At 36.9% G+C, this 20111-nt stretch overlaps 1 long non-coding RNA gene across 1 annotated transcript in view; it reads right to left on the bottom strand.

Annotated features, from left to right (window-relative positions):
- The window catches only part of LOC105713370 (uncharacterized), a 354073-nt gene that overhangs the window by 176847 nt on the left and 157115 nt on the right, over nucleotides 1-20111 (bottom strand). The window contains exon 2 of the long non-coding RNA XR_010338179.1: nucleotides 7443-7609. This is a non-coding gene — a long non-coding RNA (uncharacterized LOC105713370). The remainder of the gene's footprint in view (nucleotides 1-7442; nucleotides 7610-20111) is intronic.

Genomic DNA, 20111 nt, shown 5'->3' with positions numbered 1-20111 from the left:
ACGCCATATTTCCAGACAGATTTTTACTGCCCACAGACCAGGAGATTCACACGCAGAGGAGCCACACGGGTCGCCAGCGCCGCTGGTTTGAACGGCGCAGCCGCTGGGCCGGCACCATGCGGCAACGGCTCACTGTACAGAGTGAGAGAGTCTGAGTCCCCTATAAGCCAGCAAGGGGAGCTGAAACGGGGAGCCAGGCCAGCACCACGAATCTCCGAGCCGCGGCTTCAGCCAACGCAGCGGCTCCGGAGGCAGATCAGATGAGACGGTGTCCCCTCTTACCCAGGAAGAAGACCTGAAACAGGGAGTGAAGACAGGAGATTCCTGAGCAAAAAAAAAAAAAAAAAAAAGCGCCACTGCAAACACAACTGAAACTGGGATGGTCCAGCTCTGTGGAGGAGGGGCGTTCTCCATAGGCACCCTGCTGTTCCCAGGGCAATCTACCAAGGCAACCCGCCACTACAGAGACTCCCTCACTACAGGGGTGGGCCAACATAGCGGAAGCAGTTCTAACTACACCCAGAAGTTCACACGGAAGCTGGGTGGAGCGCACAGCAGCTTAGCGAAGCCTCTGCAGCTTGAGTGTGACTAGGCTGCCACCTTGTGGGCAGGGAAAACAGCAACCGCACAGGGGAACATCATAAAACCGTAACTCCCTGGGACAGAACACCTGGGGGGAAGAGCAGGGGGTTTATGAGTTCTGCCACAGCAGACTTAAAATTACCAAAATCAGAAAGACAACAACTACAAAGTCAACAGGTGGATAAATCCACATAGATGGGAAGAAACCAGCACAAAAAGGATGAAAACACCCAAAACCAGAACACTTCTCCTCCTACAAGGGAGCACAACTCCTCACCAGCAAGGGAACAAGACTGGATGGAGAATGAGTGTGATGAAATGACAGAATCAGCTTTCAGAAAGAAGATAATAAGAAACTTCCGTGAGCTAAAAGAACATGTTCTAACCCAATGCAAAGAAACTAAGAACCTTGAAAAAAGACTTGACAAAATGCTAACAAGAATGGACAACTTAGAGAGGAAAATGAGCGAATTGATGGAGCTGAAAAACACAACACGAGAACTTCACGAAGCATGCACAAGTTTCAACAGCCGAATTGACCAAGCAGAAGAAAGGATATCAGAGGTCGAAGATCAACTCAATGAAATAAAACGAGAAGGCAAGATTAGAGAAAACAGGGTAAAAAGGAATGAACAAAGTCAACAAGAAATATGGGACTATGTGAAAAGACCTAATCTACGTTTGATAGGGGTACCTGAATGTGACAAAGAGAATGAATCCAAGCTGGAAAATACTCTTCAGGATATTATCCAGGAAAACTTCCCCAACCTAACAAGGCAGGCCAAGATTCAAGGCCAGGAAATACAGAGAACACCACAAAGATATTCCTCTAGAAGAGCAACCCCAAGACACATAATCATCAGATTCACCAGGGTTGAAATGAAGGAGAAAATACTAAGGGCAGCCAGAGAGAAAGGTCGGGTTACCCAAAAAGGGAAGCCCATCAGACTCACTGCAGATCTCTCAGCAGAAACCCTACAGGCCAGAAGAGAGTGGGGGCCGATATTCAACATCCTTAAGGAAAAGAACTTTCAACCCAGAATTTCGTATCCAGCCAAACTAAGCTTCATAAGTGAAGGAAAAATAAAATCCTTTGTGAACAAGCAAGAACTCAGAGAGTTCATCACCACCAGACCAGTTCTACAAGAGCTCCTGAAGGAGGCACTACACATAGAAAAGAACAACCAGTACCAGCCACTCCAAAAACACACGAAAAGGTAAAGAGCATCAACGAAATGAAGAATCTGCATCAACCAAAGGGCAAAACAGCCACCTAGCACCAAAATGACAGGATCGAATTCACACATAACAATATTAACCCTAAATGTAAACGGACTAAATGCCCCAATCAAAAGACACAGACTGGCAAATTGGATAAAAAGCCAAAACCCATCAGTGTGCTGTATCCATGAAACTCATCTCACATGCAAGGATACACAAAGGCTCAAAATAAAGGGATGGAGGAAGATTTACCAAGCAAATGGAGAGCAAAAAAAAGCAGGAGTTGCAATTCTCATCTCTGATAAAATAGACTTTAAAGCAACAAAGATCAAAAGAGACAAAGAAGGACATTACATAATGGTAAAAGGATCAATGCAGCAAGAAGAGCTAACGATCCTAAATATATATGCACCTAATACAGGAGCACGCAGATACATAAGGCAAGTTCTTAAAGACTTACAAAGAGACTTAGACTCCCACACATTAATACTGGGAGACTTCAACACACCATTGTCAATATTAGACAGATCAACGAGACAGAAAATTAACAAGGATATCCAGGACTTGAACTCAGACCTGGAACAAGCAAACCTAATAGACATTTACAGAACTCTCCACCCCAAATCCACAGAATATACATTCTTCTCAGCACCACATCACACCTACTCTAAAATTGACCACATAATTGGAAGTAAATCACTCCTCAGCAAATGCAAAAGAACGGAAACCATAACAAACAGTCTCTCAGACCACAGTGCAGTCAAGTTAGAACTCAGAATTCAGAAACCAACCCAGAACCGCAGAGCCTCATGGAAAATGAACAACTTTCTCTTGAATGTTGACTGGATAAACAATGAAATGAAGGCAGAAATAAAGACGTTCTTCGAAACCAACGAGAATGAAGACACCACATATCAGAATCTCTGGGACACATTTAAAGCAGTCTCTAGAGGAAAATATATAGCAATAAGTGCCCACATGAGAAGAAAGGAGAGATCTAAAATTGACACCCTATCATCAAAATTGAAAGAGCTAGAGGAGCAGGATCAAAAAAACTCAAAACCTAGCAGAAGACAAGAAATAACTAAGATCAAAGCAGAATTGAAGGACATAGAGACACGAAAAACCCTTCAAATAATCAATAAATCCAGGAGCTGGTTTTTTGAAAAGATCAACAAAATAGACAGACCACTAGCCAGACTAATAAAAAAGAAAAGAGAGAATAACCAAATAGATGCAATAAAAAATGACAAAGGGGATATCACCACAGATGCCACAGAAATTCAAACCATCATCAGAGATTATTACAAACAACTCTATGCACATAAACTAGAAAACCTGGAGGAAATGGATAAATTCCTGGACAGCTGCCTCCTCCCAAGACTAAACCAGGAAGAAGTCAAAACCCTGAATAGACCAATAACAAGGTCTGAAGTCGAGGCAGCAATTAAGAGCCTACCACCCAAAAAAAGCCCAGGTCCAGATGGGTTCACAGCCGAATTCTACCAGACATACAAAAGGAACTGATACCATTCCTACTGAAACTATTCCAAATAATCCAAAAAGAGGGAATCCTTCCCAAATCATTTTATGAGACCAACATCATCCTAATACCAAAACCTGGCAGAGACTCAACAAGAAAAGAAAACTACAGGCCAATATCCATGATGAACATAGATGCAAAAATCCTCAATAAAATACTGGCAAGCCGATTACAACAGCACATCAAAAAGCTTATCCACCATGATCAAGTAGGATTCATCCCGGGGATGCAAGGCTGGTTCAATATACGCAAGTCTATAAATGTAATTCACCACATAAACAGAATCAAAGACAAAAACCACATGATTATCTCAATCAATGCAGAGAAGGCCTTCGCCAAAATTCAACAGCCCTTTATGCTAAAAACCCTCAATAAACTAGGTATCGACGGAACGTATCTCAAAATAATAAAAGCTATTTACGACAAACCGACAGCCAATATCATACTGAACGGGCAAAAACTGGAAGCATTCCCTTTGAAATCTGGCACTAGACAAGGATGCCCTCTCTCACCACTCCTATTCAATATAGTACTGGAAGTTCTAGCCAGAGCAATCAGGCAAGAAAAGAAATAAAGGGTATTCGATTAGGAAAGGAGGAAGTCAAATTGTCTCTATTTGCAGACGACATGATTGTATATCTGGAAGACCCCATCATCTCAGCCCAAAATCTCCTGAAACTGATAAGCAACTTCAGCAAAGTCTCAGGATACAAAATCAACATGCAAAAATCACAAGCATTCCTATACACCAATAACAGACTTAAAGAGAGCCAAATCAAGAACGAGCTGCCATTCACAATTGCTACAAAGAGAATAAAATACCTAGGAATACAACTCACAAGGAATGTAAAGGACCTCTTCAAGGAGAACTACAAACCACTACTCAACGAAATAAGAGAGGACACAAACAGATGGAGAAACATTCCATGCTCATGGTTAGGAAGAATTAATATCATGAAAATGGCCATACTTCCCAAAGTAATATACAGATTCAATGCTATCCCCATCAAGCTACCAATGACCTTCTTCACAGAACTGGAAAAAACCACCTTAAACTTCATATGGAACCAAAAGAGAGCCCGCATAGCCAAATCAATTCTAAGCAAAAAGAACAAAGCGGGAGGCATCACACTACCAGACATCAAACTCTACTACAAGGCTACAGTAATCAAAACAGCATGGTACTGGTACCAAAACAGAGATATAGACCAATGGAACAGAACAGAAGCGTCGGAGGCAACACAACATATCTACAACCACCCGATCTTTGACAAACCTGATAAAAACAAGTGATGGGGAAAGGATTCCCTGTTCAATAAGTGGTGTTGGGAAAACTGGCTAGCCATATGCAGAAAGCAGAAACTGGACCCCTTCCTGACACCTTACACTAAAATTGACTCCAGATGGATTAAAGACTTAAACATAAGACCTAACACCATAAAATCACTAGAAGGAAACCTAGGCAAAACCATTCAGGACATAGGCGTAGGCAAGGACTTCATGACCAAAACACCAAAAGCATTGGCAACAAAAGCCAAAATAGACAAATGGGACCTAATCAAACTCCACAGCTTCTGCACAGCAATAGAAACAGTCAAAAGAGTGAATCGGCAACCAACAGAATGGGAAAAAATTTTTGCAGCCTACCCATCTGACAAAGGGCTGATATCCAGAATTTACAACGAGCTAAAAAAGATTTACAAGAAAAAAACAAACAAGCCCATTCAAAAGTGGGCGAAGGATATGAACAGATACTTTACAAAAGAAGACATACATGAGGCCAACAAGCATATGAAAAAATGCTCATCATCACTGGCCATTAGAGAAATGCAAATCAAAACTACATTGAGATACCATCTCACACCAGTTAGAATGGCGATCATTAAAAAATCTGGAGACAACAGATGCTGGAGAGGATGTGGAGAAATAGGAACACTTTTACACTGTTGGTGGGAGTGTAAATTAGTTCAACCATTGTGGAAAACAGTGTGGCGATTCCTCAAGGACCTAGAAATAGAAATTCCATTTGACCCAGCAATCCCATTACTGGGCATATATCCAAAGGATTATAAATCGTTCTACTATAAGGACACATGCACACGAATGTTCATAGCAGCACAGTTTACAATAGCAAAGACCTGGAACCAACCCAAATGCCCATCGATGATAGACTGGACAGGAAAAATGTGGCACATATACACCATGGAATATTATGCAGCCATTAAAAATGAGGAGTTCGCGTCCTTTGTAGGGACATGGATGAACCTGGAAACCATCATTCTCAGCAAACTGACACAAGAACACAAAATCAAACACCACATGTTCTCACTCATAGGCGGGTGTTGAACAAGGAGAACACATGGACACAGGGAGGGGAGCACTATACATGGGGGTCTGTTGTGGGGGAGTGGGGGGGACAGCGGGGGGGTGGGGAGTTGGGGAGGGATAGCATGGGGAGAAATGCCAGATATGGGTGAAGGGGAGGAAGGCAGCAAATCACACTGCCACGTATGCACCTATGCAACAACCTTGCATGTTTTTCACATGTACCCCAAAACCTAAAATGCAATAAAAAAAAAAGAAGACATTACTGAAATAAGTGGGATATTATTCTTAGATGATTTGAAAAAAACATTTCTAACTTTAAGAATTCTATAATTCTATGATGAGATGGGAGCTAAGACACTTTGCAAATTGCACAAATAAGAAACTTAATTAGCATATATCTATTTCTCTATTGTCATCTTCAAGGCAGGCTTGAGTCCTGTTTGACAATTTCACTAGGGCATAAGTCTCTCTTCTAACCAGACCGATGACATGAGCTTTAGTTTTGTTTTAAGAAACTTCTTTAAAAATTAAGAAATGACAGTGTGCTATTCTACAAAGTAATTCCATTTGTGAAAACTTTCTGTGGCATTAATATGGTTAGGTTTAAAGTTAAGAGTTTCTTGCCTATTTGAAACAAGTTAGTCATCTCAATTCAGTTTGAATAAGCAGTCCATTGTTCCCATTTTAAAGCTCAGGGATAAGATATTCATAATATATCCTCTTCCCTCCCACACTCTTCTAAGGCCCAAGAAGCTTCTGCTCAATGCTAACCATTCAAAGTGAAACATTGGCTGAGCTATTCAAAGCTCCCTCTGGCTCTTAAAGCTTTGTGCTATTGTTCAGCTGTATAATACTTTGGTGGATTCTGTGGTTCAATCTGTTCAGATATACCTCCCACCAGCTGGAATACATGTCTTTAGCACTACGGTCTCCTTTCCATTTTTTTAATCTAAGCAGTTCAGAGTTTGTTCTGTTTGACTTTGGACTTTGTATTCTATCCTTGCTTTCCCAGTGTTGGAATTTTTTTCAGTACATTTCTACCAGAATATAAATGCCTATGGATGAAATTGTTCATATATGATATGTAGGAACTATGTATGTCTTAGTCTTTTTGCATTTTCCACAGCACTTGGTATAATGCCTTGAACACAATAGATGTTCAACCAAGGTTTATAAAATTCAGTTAGCCTTTTTTCCTACCCAAGTGTTACCAAGAAAAGTAACATAATGCCAAAATGATGACATTTACAAAATATCATGCACTAAAACATTTTATCATTTTCACCCATTTCAACAGTGATTGATCAATTTACTACTGACATCTATTAAGACATTGAAAGTACTTGATCATCTGTCATTAAAATCAATAATGTTGGTTTTTCAGAATGAAAGAAGAAGAAAGCCTAACTAAAAGAGTAAGATTGATTTTTGAGCAACTTCACGATTTTCCTATATTGGCAGTCTATCAGGCTGCTATATGGGTACCATAGGGGTTACAGGAGAAACACAGAAGAGCAAGGCCCTTTTCTCTTCCTCAGAGAGTTGAGTAAACATTGGCTACCTCCAGTACTGCAGCCTGAGTTTCTGCAGTGGTGGAAATAGCCCAGTGGGTAACAGATGATAATGACGTATTGAGGGCATTTATTACTACTACAAAATTTTGCACCTTGAGCAGGAAATTTCTACTCTATTCCCCAGGAAACAAAGCATGGAAGGATTACTTCAGCCTCTCCCCCAGCTTCCTCCTTTCATGGGAAGAGTGTCTTACCTAATTGATGAATTTGAGAGAAGTAATTGAGTACATTTGGCTCACCATCTTCTAGGTCCATCTCTTTAAGGACCAGCTTGACTGTGGTATGCAAGCTTTTGGGCCTCTTTTCTCATGTGATAGTTTAGCAGGTCTACTCCTTTTCCTCCAAGGGGAAGGCTGCAGCTCTGGGAGACAGGAAAGATTCATATTAAGTGATATATTAGCAAGCCCTCTCTGGCCGTAAATTTAAAGCAATATTCACTAATTCAAGCCGTTGTGAGTAATAACGATCTCTATTTGTCTGATCCCTATATCTTATCTCTCAGTTGTTTCCAAATTTGCAAGGAGAAAAATATAAAAGTAACAGAGAAACTTTCAATTTCTAAGCTCGTGTATTAAAGAACTATAATATGAGCAGTCCTATAAAATTACATCAGTTTTTAAACCAATATAGAAAATTATTAGGTAACTTCGGTTCATTCAACATTAAAATAATCTGTATTCTATCTTTATAATATACTTCATTTATTAAAACAGAAGAATTTGGGCCGGGGGCAGTGGCTCATAACTGTAATCCCAGCACTTTTGGAGGCCAAGGTGGGCAGATCACCTGAGGTCAGGGGCTCGAGCCCAGCCTGACTAACATGGTGAAACCCCATCTCTACTAAAAATACAAAAATTAGGCAGACATGGTGGTGGGTGCCTATAATCCCAACTACTGGGGAGGCTGAGGCAGGAGAATCACTTGAACCCAGGAAGCAGAGGTTGCAGTGAGCTGAGCTTGCACCATTGCATTCCAGCCTGAGTGACAGAGCAAGACTCCATCTCAAAAGAAAAACAAAACAAAACAACAAGAACAAACAAAACAAAACAAAACAAAAATTTAAACTGTTACTGCTAAACTTGGTACTATTTCTTGCGAAGGAAATTTGTATGAGTCAGTATATCAAATGTACATGTAAATTTGTAACTTAGGGCTTTAGACAGTAGAGTAGTTTTACCAGTTTACTTATTTCAGCATCATAATAGACATTAACTCTCATGCTATGGATGACATTATTCCCAGGCACAGCACATCTGAAACATAACCATATACTTTCAACTATCATCTTCACCATCATCTCAATACATATTGCTGTATGGTTTTCAAAATACTTTTATTTATATTTTTTTATTCAGCCTTTCAACATCCCATCAACTGGGTGGAATAAGTAGTTTCATCAATGTTTTAATGATGACAAAGCTCACAAAGAGAGATTATGTGAGTTTCTCAAATTATTCAACCAGTAGTCATAAAGCTGATTCTAGTGCCCGTGTCCAGCATCTTATTTTTTCTTTCTTTCTTTCCCTTCCTCTCTCCCTTCCTCCCTTCCTTCCTTCCTCCCTTCCTCCCTTCCTCCCTTCGTCCCTTCCTTCCTTCCTAGGCTGGAGTGCAGTGGCATGATCTTGACTCACTGCAACCTCCTCCTCCTGGGCTTGAGCCATCCTTTCAACTCAGCCTCTAGAACAGCTGCAACTACAGTCCTACAGGCACATGCCACCGTATCTAGCTAATTTTTGTAGAGAAAGGGTTTTGCCATATTTCCCAGGCTGGTCTCAAACTCCTGAGCTCAAGTGATCTACTTGCCTCAGCCTCCCAAAGTGCTGGGATTACAGGAGTGAGCCACTGTGCCCAGCCCTGCCTCCTATTTATGCAAAATTTTTATACATTTTTAATGTTCTCATGACATTATATATTTATAAAAGCAGCATTACTTGCATATGACTAAAGGCAGTATTACCGGCAGCATATCATAGATATTTCTTTGTATCTATCATTTTCTATCTAATTTATCCATCAGGACAGAGGGGACAAAATATTTTATTGTTCTTTGTTAGGCTTCCAAAAGCATACTAATTCAATGTAATTAAAAATATTGATTGAGTATCTAAGCATAAAGCCTGAATAATAATAATAGTAATAATAACAGGAGGCTCTAAATAAATTAGATAGATAAATGGGAGAGTGAATAGAATGATGGATGGATGGATGAAGGAATAGATGGATAAATATATGATAGGCATAAAGACAGAAGAATAAGATGTGTCTCCTAAGGAGGACAGATGTAGTAATACATAAATAGCTAGAATACATGTTGATTTGTACTATAATAGACACAAGTACATTATACCAGGGGGACAGATGACAGAACAATACATGGTATACCACATTTTAAGATCTCTCTATAAATGTTGTACTATAGATCCATTGTTAACTTCTTTGTTGTAAAGAAAAGAATTGAAAGTAATGAAGCATGCAGGGCTCATTGTAAGAATTTTTTAAAGAAATTACTTTAGAATACATGGAAATCAACAAAGAATCTAGGAATTTAAAACCCTAAAGAACTTAAATGAAAAAAACCTAGCCCTAAACATTTTATTAGACAAGGGACATCCAGATGGGATGGAGGGAGGAGGGGAGATGCACAATGTCATATACATGTATATTTAGTAGTTAAAGAAAGCATTGAACTAAGGCATTAACCAGACACATTTCTAATCTTGACACAAGTTGCTGATAAAATGGCCCTTAGGATAAACAGCACAATTGGCCTCATTTTGACCTGAGTCAGCAGGAGCTTTTAGCGGTGGGGTACTTGGAGTTCTGTCATGTAAATGCCCTCTTGAACAAGAACAGAACACATTGTTCAGGTTGCTCAAACAGAGCTTGCAGTCAGTAACTGACACAAGGGAACTTGAGTAGAGACAAAATAGAAAAGGGATCTCTTTCAGGAGGAATGGTGGATGTTAAGGAAATTTAACAGAGTGAAAGGAAACTATTCTGGGAAAGATAATGTATGAATCCAAAATACTTTGGCACTTTAATCAAATATGCTTCTTAGGGAAAAAGCATAGTCTGCACCCCAACACCTGCTGGACCTAATGGACTCTGAAATGTTGTTTCAGAATTAATCAAGTCATTTAAAATCATAGCTGCAGTCTCCATTCACTACTCCTGTACGTAAATGTGCTGATCCCGATACTAATCCATGTCGGGTGACTTGAGCAATATATCACTATAATTGCCATTTTAGGGCTGCAAATTGGAGCTAAAATAACCAGATGCAAAAGAGATAGCCATATCATACTCTCAAGATGGATCTTCAAAGTTCAAGGAGAGTTCAAGCATGGAAGAGGCAATAGAAAGGGGTCAAGTGTAAGGGGATTGTTCATGTTCGAGAGGAATTAACTTTACAAATATATTGTTTCTGAGGTGGTAATTGCCCCATCTTACAGTTATTCATACCTCATTTACTCATTGCATTCTTCTCAAGCATTTAATGAAATGAATTTGATTTTGACAAAATATTCTATTTCAAAATTGCCATTAATTTTCAAGATTTTTTATTCTTCTCTAAATTATCTGTTTTAAAGGGATAGAGACTGGATTCAGGAAATCTAATATTTCCCTAGGTAATCTTCTGGCAAGCATTGATGCCAGTTTCAGATATTTCCTTCCTAGCTCAGTAAATTAAATAATTGAACTAAAAAACATCACCAACATTCCAAACATCTCAAACTCAAAAGGCCAGGACAGAATTCTATCCCATGTGAGTAAGACTAAGGTAGTTCTCTAAGCTTATCTGTCACAGTTCTTCACTTAGGAGACCACATCAGTATGTAAATGAAAGCCTACTGCATATTTACTTGTCTGTATAAAATTGAGACAAATTTGGAAAATTGGAAAAAAGAGAGTACCCCTGTGACTACTTAAGTATCAAAGTTGCTAAAAATGCCACTATTATTTGCTACTTTGCTTGAGTCACTATTCTCCTAATACCATATAAAATAAATCACCATATAAAGGAACCACAGTATACTACTTTTATTTCAAAATCCAAATTTGTTAACATAGTACTGAAGGACCTTCACAATCTGGTGCAAACTTACTTATTTGACACTTCTTTCTTTACAAACTCTTGCTTTTCAGCTTCTGAACAGCAAATGGCTCATCATTTCCACCAAATAATAAGGCTTGTTTAAGCATCTGAGCATCAGAAAAATGCTCTTGTCTCCATCTGACATATCTCTCTTCCCTATTTCTCTAACTAGTACACTTATTTTCATACTTTAATACCCAGCTGAAATGTCACCACCCTTCTCTGATCAGCCACCCCAATACACAACATTTAGTTCTGTTTTTGTTACATAGAACACAATGAAAACCTCCATTGAAGAACTTATCACAACATATTATTGCTATTTCTTTTGTTTCAATCACCCTCAACTAGATTATGAACTAACGGAGTAAATGGACTTATTTTTATAATTTATTTAAGTAACATATTAAATATAGGTAAAAGCAATTTGCAAGAATCATATTTCAATATCAAAAATTTTTTTTATTTTTATTTCTAAAAACAAGCAATATATCACAGCATATTATAGATATTTCTTTGTGTCTATCACTTTCTATCTAATGTAGCAACTATCAGGATAGAGGAAACAAAATATTTGAAAATATAATTGTCAAAATTTTTGAAAATTTGATGGAAAGTATATACCTTCAATTTTAAGATTTTAAATAAAAGCAGTACAAACACAAATGAAACTATACTAAGGAACATCATAATTTGATTTCTCAAACTAGTAATACATAGAAAATTGAAAAAGCAGCCAGTGGGGGGGATAAATATGTTACATACAACAGGGAAACAAAGGTAAGAATAACCTAAAATGCCAATAATCATGCACTTTAAAAGACAATGCAATGACATCTTTAAAGTGCTGAAAGAAAAAAAAGTGATAAAACTAAAATTTTACATCTGAAAAAATCTTCAAAAATGTCAAAGGAAATATTTTAAGAAAAATCAAACTTTCAATTTTTTTGCATCAGACTTCCATTAAAGAAATGTTAAAAGTAATTATTCTGGCTGAAGAAAAATAAACCCATCTAGAAATTTCAGTATACACAAAGAAATCTAAGAGTGCCAAAATGGTAAGTGTGTGGTAAATATAACAGACATTTTTGTCATTTTAACATGCTTTTTAAAAATATAAGCAATTGGTTTTTAAAAAATAATAACAGTATTTTGAGGTTTATAACATAAGGAAAAGTGTGTGCTGACAATAGAACAAAAGATTGGAGGAGGGAAATGGAAGTATATAGTTTACATGAATGTAGATTATAATAAAGTAAATAATGTATACACTAAATGAAATAAAATAGATATTTTGTTAAAAATCCAGAAGTATTGCTAAAGACAAAAATTGTAAATTATTCAAATTAACTCAAATAGAGTATAAAAGAGTAAAGAAAAAAGAGAAAATATAGGTCAAAAATAAAATAAATAACGGTAAACCTAGCCTGAACCATACTAATAATTATATTACATATAAATTATTTAAAGTATTCAGTAAAAAGTAAACATTTAACTGAATAAAAAACATGACTAAACCATATATTGTTCACAATAAATTCACTTAAAATATAAAGATTCAGATTAAAAATAAAAAGATTTCAAAAATTAGAAAAAAATGCATATACTAATCAAAAGGAAACTGAAATAGCTATATTAATATCAGGAAAAATACACTTCAGTAAAAGAAATATTACAGAATTTAAAATAAATATTTCAAAATGTCAAATGTGCCAATTAATTAAGACAAAGTAATACTAAATATATGTGTTCTAAATAACGGGGCTTCAAAACATATAAAGCAAGCTGAAAAACCATGAAGAGATAAATCCACAATTATAGTTGCAGATTTCAACACTTCACTTTAATAAATTAATAGAATAAGTAGACACAAATTATAATAAGAGTATATAAGCCTTAAACAACACAATCAACCATGTTGACATATTTGACATCATAGAATACTCAATCCAACAAAGCAAGCTTAAATAAATTTAAAAGTATTAAAATCATACAAAGTACTCTGACTACAATGTAATTGAATTAGAAATGAATGATAACAATCTGAAAATGCCAAAATATTTGGAAATTAAACGAAGCTCTCCTGAATAACCTGTGGGCCAAATGAGAAGTTAAAAGGGGGAATTATAAAATATTTGGCATTCATAAAAAATAATGAGATCTTTTCCTTTGCAGGAACATGAATTGGACTAGAGGTGTCTTTGTGGTAGAATGCTTTATATTCCTCTAGGTATACACCCTGTAATGGGATTGCTGGGTCAAATGGTAGCTCTGCTTTTAGCTCTTTGAGAAATTGTCATACTGCTTTCCACAATGGTTTAACTAATTTACATTCTACCAACAGTGTATAAGTGTTCCCTTTTCTCCATAACCTTGCCAGCATCTGCTATTTTTTGACATTTTAATAACCATGCTGACTGGTATATGATATCTCATTATGGTTTTGATTTGCATTTTTCTAATGATCTATTGAGTTTTTTTCATATCCTTGTTAGCCACATGTATGTCTTTTTTGAAAAGTGTCCCTGTTGATGTTCTTTGCCAATTTTTTAATAGGCTTGTTTGTTTTTCCCTTGTAAATTTGCTTAAGTTCCTTATAGATCCTAGATATTAGACCTTTCTCAGATACATAGTTTGCAAATACTTTCTCTCATTCTTTAACTTGTTTACTCTGTTAATAGTTTCTTTTGCTGTAGAGAAGCCCTTAAGTTTAATTAGCTCCCATTTATCAATATTTGCCTTTGTTGCAATTGCTTTTGGTGTCCTTGTCATGAAATCTCTGCCTGTTCCTATGTCCAAGATGGTACTGCCTAGGTTATCTTCCAGGGTTTTTATAGTTTTGGGTTTTACATTTAAGTCCTTAATTCATTTTGAGTGGATTTTTGTATATGGTGCAAGGAAGAGGTCCAGCTTCAATCTTCTGCATATGGCTAGCCAGTTTTCCCAGCATCATTTATTGAATATTCCTCCATTGCTTGTTTTTGTCAGCTTTGTCAAAGATCAGACAGTTGTAGATGTGCAACCTTATTTCTGGACTCTCTATTCTGTTCTATTGATCTATGTCCCTGTTTTTATACCTGTACCATGCTGTTTTGGTCACCGTAGTCTTGTAGTATAGTTTGAAGACAGGTAAAATGACTCCTCCCAATTTGTTATTTTTGCTTAGGATTCCCTTGGCTATTCTGGCCCTTTTTTGGTTTCACATAAATTTTAAAATAAATTTTTATAGTTCTATGAAGAATGTCTTTGGTAGGAATAGCACTGAATCTGTCAATTGCTTTGGGCAGTATGGCTAATTTAATGATATTAATTCTTCTTACATAAGAGCATGGGATGTTTTTCCATTTGTGTATTCTCTGATTTCTTTGAGCAGTGTTTTGTAATTACCTTTGTAGACATCTTTCACCTTCCTGGTTAGCTGTATTCCTAGATATTTGACTCATATAAACTTAAGGCAAAGAGGTAGAAAAAGATAATCCATGTAAATGAACACCAAAAGCAAGCAGGAGTAGCTATTCTTATATTAGACAAAATGAACTTTAAAAGAACAACAGTTAACAAAGATAGAGACATTATGTAATGATAAAAATACTTGTCCAACTGGAAAATATCAAAATCCTAAATATATATGTACCTAACACTGGACCTCCCAAGTTTATAAAACTACTAGTCCTAAGAAACGAGGTAGATAGCAACAGAGTAATAGTGGGACCTTAATACTCCGCAGACAGCCCTAGACAGGTAATCAAGGCAGAAAGTCAAGAAAGAAACAATGGATTCAAAATATAACACAGAAAAAATGGATTTAACAGATACTTATAGAATACTGTCCCCAAAAACTGTAGAATAAACATCCTATTAACCAGCACATAGAACATTTTGCAAGAGAGATTATTTGATAGACTACAAAATAAGTCTCAGCAAATTTAAGATCATTGAAATTATAGCAAGTACTCTCTCAGATTACAGAGGAATAAAATTGGAACTCAACTCCAAAAGAAAAACCAGGCAAACACATGGAAATTAAACAACCTGTTCCTGAATAGTCATTCAGTCAACAATGAAATCAAGATGGAAATTTGAAAATTATTTCAGCTGAACAATAATAATGACACAATGTATCAAGACCTCTGGGATACAGCAAAGGCAATGCTAAGAGGAAAGTTCATAACATTAAATGCCTACATCAAAAAGTCTAGAAAAGCACAAATAGACAATCTAAGGTCACACCTCAAGGAACTAGAGAAACAAGAACAAACCAAACCCAAATCCAGCAGAAGAAAAGAAATAACAAAGAGCAGAACAGAACTAAATAAAATTGAAACAAAAAAGAAATAAAAACATGAATAAAAGAAAAATCTTGTTCTTTGAAAAGATAAATAAAATTGGTAGACCATTAGTAAGATTAACCAAGAAAACAAGAGAGAAGATCCAAATTAGTTCAATTAGAAAAGAAAACAGGAGATACTACAACAGATATCACAGAAATACAAAGGATCATTCAAGGCTACTATGAACACCTTTATGCACATACACTAGAAAACCTAGAGGAGATGGATAAATTCCTGGAAATATACAATCAATCCTCCTAGATTAAAACAGGAAGAAACAGAAACTCAAAATAGACTAATAACAAGCAGCAAGATTAAAATGGGTATTTTAAAAGTTACCAACAAAAAAAGTCCAGGACCAGATGAATTCACAGCTGAATTCTATCAGACATTCAAAGAAATAGTACCAATCCTACACTATTCCAAAATATAGGAAAGGTGAAATCTTCCCTAAACCATTCTATGAAGCCAATATCACCCTAATACCAAAACCAGGAAAGGATGTATCAAAAAAAGAAAACTACAGACAAATGTCCCTGATGAATTAACAAAATACTAGCTAACTGAATCCAACAGCATATCCAAATAATAATACATAATGGTTTTCACACCAGGGATGCAGGGATGATTTAACATATGCAAGTCAATAAATTTAATACACCACATAAACAGAATTTAAAACAAAAACCACATGAACATCTCAATGGACACAGAAAAAGCACTTGGCAAGATCTAGTATTCCTTTATGATTAAAACCCTTAGCAAAATCAACATACAAGAGACCTACCTCTAGGTAATAAATGCCATTTATGACAAACCCAGAACCAACAGTATACTGAACAGAGAAAAGTTGAAAGAATTCCCCAAGAACTGGAACAAAACAAGAATGCCCACTCTTAACCAATTCTATTCAACATAGTACTGTAAGTCCTAGCCAGAGCAATCAGACAATAGATAGATAGATAGATAGATAGATAGATAGATAGATAGATAGATGGCATCCAAATTGGCAAAGAAAAAGTCAAAGTTTTGCTTTTTGCTGATAATACGATCATATACCTAGAAAATCCTAAAGAGTCTGCAAAAAAGCTCCTAGATCTGATACATGAATTCAGCAAAGTTTCAGGATACAAAATTAATGTACACAAATCAGTAGCTCTGCTATACATCTAGGGACCAAGATGAGAATCAAATTAAGAACTCAACACCTTTTACAATAGCTGCAAAAATAAATAAATAAAAAAAATAAAATACTTAAGAATATATCTAACCAATGAATTGAAAGATCTTTAAAAGGAAAAATACAAAACACAGCTGAAAGAAACCGCAGATGACACAAACAAATGAAAACACATCCCATGCTCATGGATGGGTAGACTCAATATTGTGAAAATGATTATACTATCAAAAGCAAACTACAAATTCAATGCAATTCCCATTAAAATACCACCATCATTCTTCATAGAGTTAGAAAAAAAACCCTAAAATTCATATGGAACCAAAAAAGAGCTCATGTAACAAAAGCAGGACAAAGCTACAAGAACAAATCTGAAGACATCACATTACCTGGCTTCCAACTATACTACAAGGCTATAGTTACTAAAACAGCACAGTACTGATATAAAAATAGGCATGTAGACCAATGGAACAGTGGTATAAAAATAGGCTTGTAGAAAACTCAGAAATAAAACCAAATATTTACAGTCAACTGACTTTCGACAAAGCAAACAAAAATACAAGTCGAGAAAGGACACCTTATTCAACAAGTGGTGCTGGGATAATTGACAAGCCACATGTAGAAGAATGAAACTGGAGCCTCATCTCTCACCTACACAAATATCAACTCAAGATAAATCAAGGACTTAATTATAAGACCTGAACCATAAAAATTCTAGAAGATAACATCAGAAAAACCCTTCTAGGCATTGGCTTAGGCAAACACTCCATGACCAAGAATCCAAAAGCAAATGACAACAAAACAAAGATAAATAGATGAGACTTAATTAAACTAAAAAGCTTCTGCACAGCAAAATAAACAATCAGCAGAGTAAACAGACAAACCACAGACTAGGAGAAGATCTTTACAATCTATATATCTGGCAAAGGACTAATATCCAGAATCTACAAGGAACTCAAACTAATCAGCACGAAACACACACACACACACACACACACACACACACACACACAATCCCATTAAAAGCTGGAAACCATCATTCTCAGCAAACTGACACAAGAACAGAAAAAGAAACACCACATGTTCTCACTCATAAGTGGGTGTTGAACAATAAGAACACATGGACACAGGGAGGGGAACATCACACACTGGGGCCTGTTGGGGGGTTGGGAAGCTAGGGGAGGAATAGCAGGGGGTCGGGGGATTGGGGAGAGATAACATTAGGAGATAGATGACAGAGTGGATGGATGCAGCAAACCACTATGGCATGTGTACACCTATGTAACAATCCTGCATGATCTGCACATGTATCCTAGAACTTAAAGTATAATAAAAAAATAGGAGAGAGATCCAAGATGGCTGATCACTAGCAGCTCGGGATAGTAGCTCCTAGTGAAAGTGAAGAGAACGAGAGGACGCCACACTTTCAGATGAATTTTTGTTGCTCATGGACCAGGAGATTCCCAGCAGAGGAGTCCCACGGGTCACTAGCGCGACTCTTGTGGCCGACGCAGCGGTTTTGCTGGTGCCTCAGCGCGGCAGTTCTTGGTGCGAGTGAGCGGGACTGGGTCCCCTTTTGGTCGATTCCCGGGCAGAAAAGCACCATCGATCTTAACACCGCTGTTTTGGCCAGTGCAGTGGTTGCTCAGATTTTGGTGCTGGGAATCAACAAGTTCGACGTCCACTCAGAAACCTAATTTGAAAATCGGAAATCACAAAGACGACAGGTGGATAAATTTACAATGATGGGAAGAAACCAGCGTAAAAAGGCTGAGAATACCCAAAATCAGAATGCCTCTCCCTCTACAGGTGATCACAGTTCCTCATCAGCAACGGAACAAGCCCTGATGGAGAATGAGTGCATTCCATTAACAGAAGTAGACTTCAGAAGGTGGATGATAAGAAACTTCTGTGAATTAAAAGAACTTGTTCTAACCCAATGCAAAGAAACTAAGAACTTTGGGAAAAGGTTTGACGAAATGCTAACGAGAATAGACAATTTGGAGAGGAATATAGGTGAATTAATGGAGCTGAAAAACACAACACGAGAACTTTGTGAAGAATGCACAAGTTTTAACAGTCGAATTGATCAAGCAGAAAAAAGGATATCAGAGTTCGAAGACCAACTTAACGAAATAAAATGAGAAGTCAAGATTAGAGAAAAAAGGATAAAAAAGAATGAGCAAAGTCTCCAAGAAATACGGGACTATGTGAAAAGACCTAATCTATATTTGATAGGTGTACCTGAATGTGACGAAGAGAATGAATTCAAGTTGAAAAATACTCTTCAGGAGATTATTCAGGAAAACTTTCCCAACCTAGTAAGACAGGACAATATTCAACTCCAGGTAATACAGAGAACACCACAAAGATATTCCTCAAGAAGACCAACCCCAAGGCATATAATCGTCAGATTCACTAGGGTTGAAGGAGAAAATACTAAGAGCAGCTAGAGAGAAAGGTCAGGTTACCCAAAAAGGGAAGCCTATCAGACTTACAGCAGATCTCTCAGCAGAAACCCTACAAGCCAGAAAAGAGTGGGGGCCAATATTCAACATCCTTAAAGAAAAGAACTTTCAACCCAGAATTTCATATCCAGCCAAACTGAGCTTCAAAAGCAAAGGAAAAATAAAATCTTTTGCAAACAAGCAAGTACTTAGAGATTTTACCATCACCAGGCCTACTTTGCAGAAGCTTCTGAAAGAAGCACTACACATATAAACAAACAACCAGTATCAGCCTTTCCAAAGATACATCCAGCTAGCATCAAATGGCAATATTAAACTCATATATATTATTAACTGGATAAAAAGTCAAAACCCATCGGTACGCTGTATCCAGACCCATCTCACATGCAATGATACACAAAGACTCAAAGGGACAGAGGAAGATTTACCAACCAAATGGAAAGCAAACATAAATAAATAAATAAAAAGCAGGAGTTGCAATTCTCACCTCTGATAAAATAGACCTTAAAGCAACAAAGATCAAAATAGGCAAAGAAGGACATTACATAATGGTAAAAGGATCAATGCAACAAGAAGAGCTAACAATTCTATATATACATGCACCCAATACAGGAGCACCCAGATACATAAGACAAGTTCTTAATGACTTATAAAGAGACTTAGCCTCCCACACAATAATAGTGGGAGACTGTAACATCACATTGTCAATATTAGACTGATCAACGAGATAGAAAATTAACAAGGATATCCAGGACTTGAATTCAGACCCGGAACAAGTAAACTTTAATAAA

Source organism: Aotus nancymaae, unplaced genomic scaffold, assembly GCF_030222135.1.
Source record: "Aotus nancymaae isolate 86718 unplaced genomic scaffold, 86718_ANA_hifiasm-v0.15.2.pri h1tg000006l, whole genome shotgun sequence".
NCBI lineage: Eukaryota > Metazoa > Chordata > Mammalia > Primates > Aotidae > Aotus > Aotus nancymaae.
The sequence above is the reverse complement of the archived record's forward strand: the minus strand, read 5'-3'. Positions and strand labels throughout refer to the sequence as shown.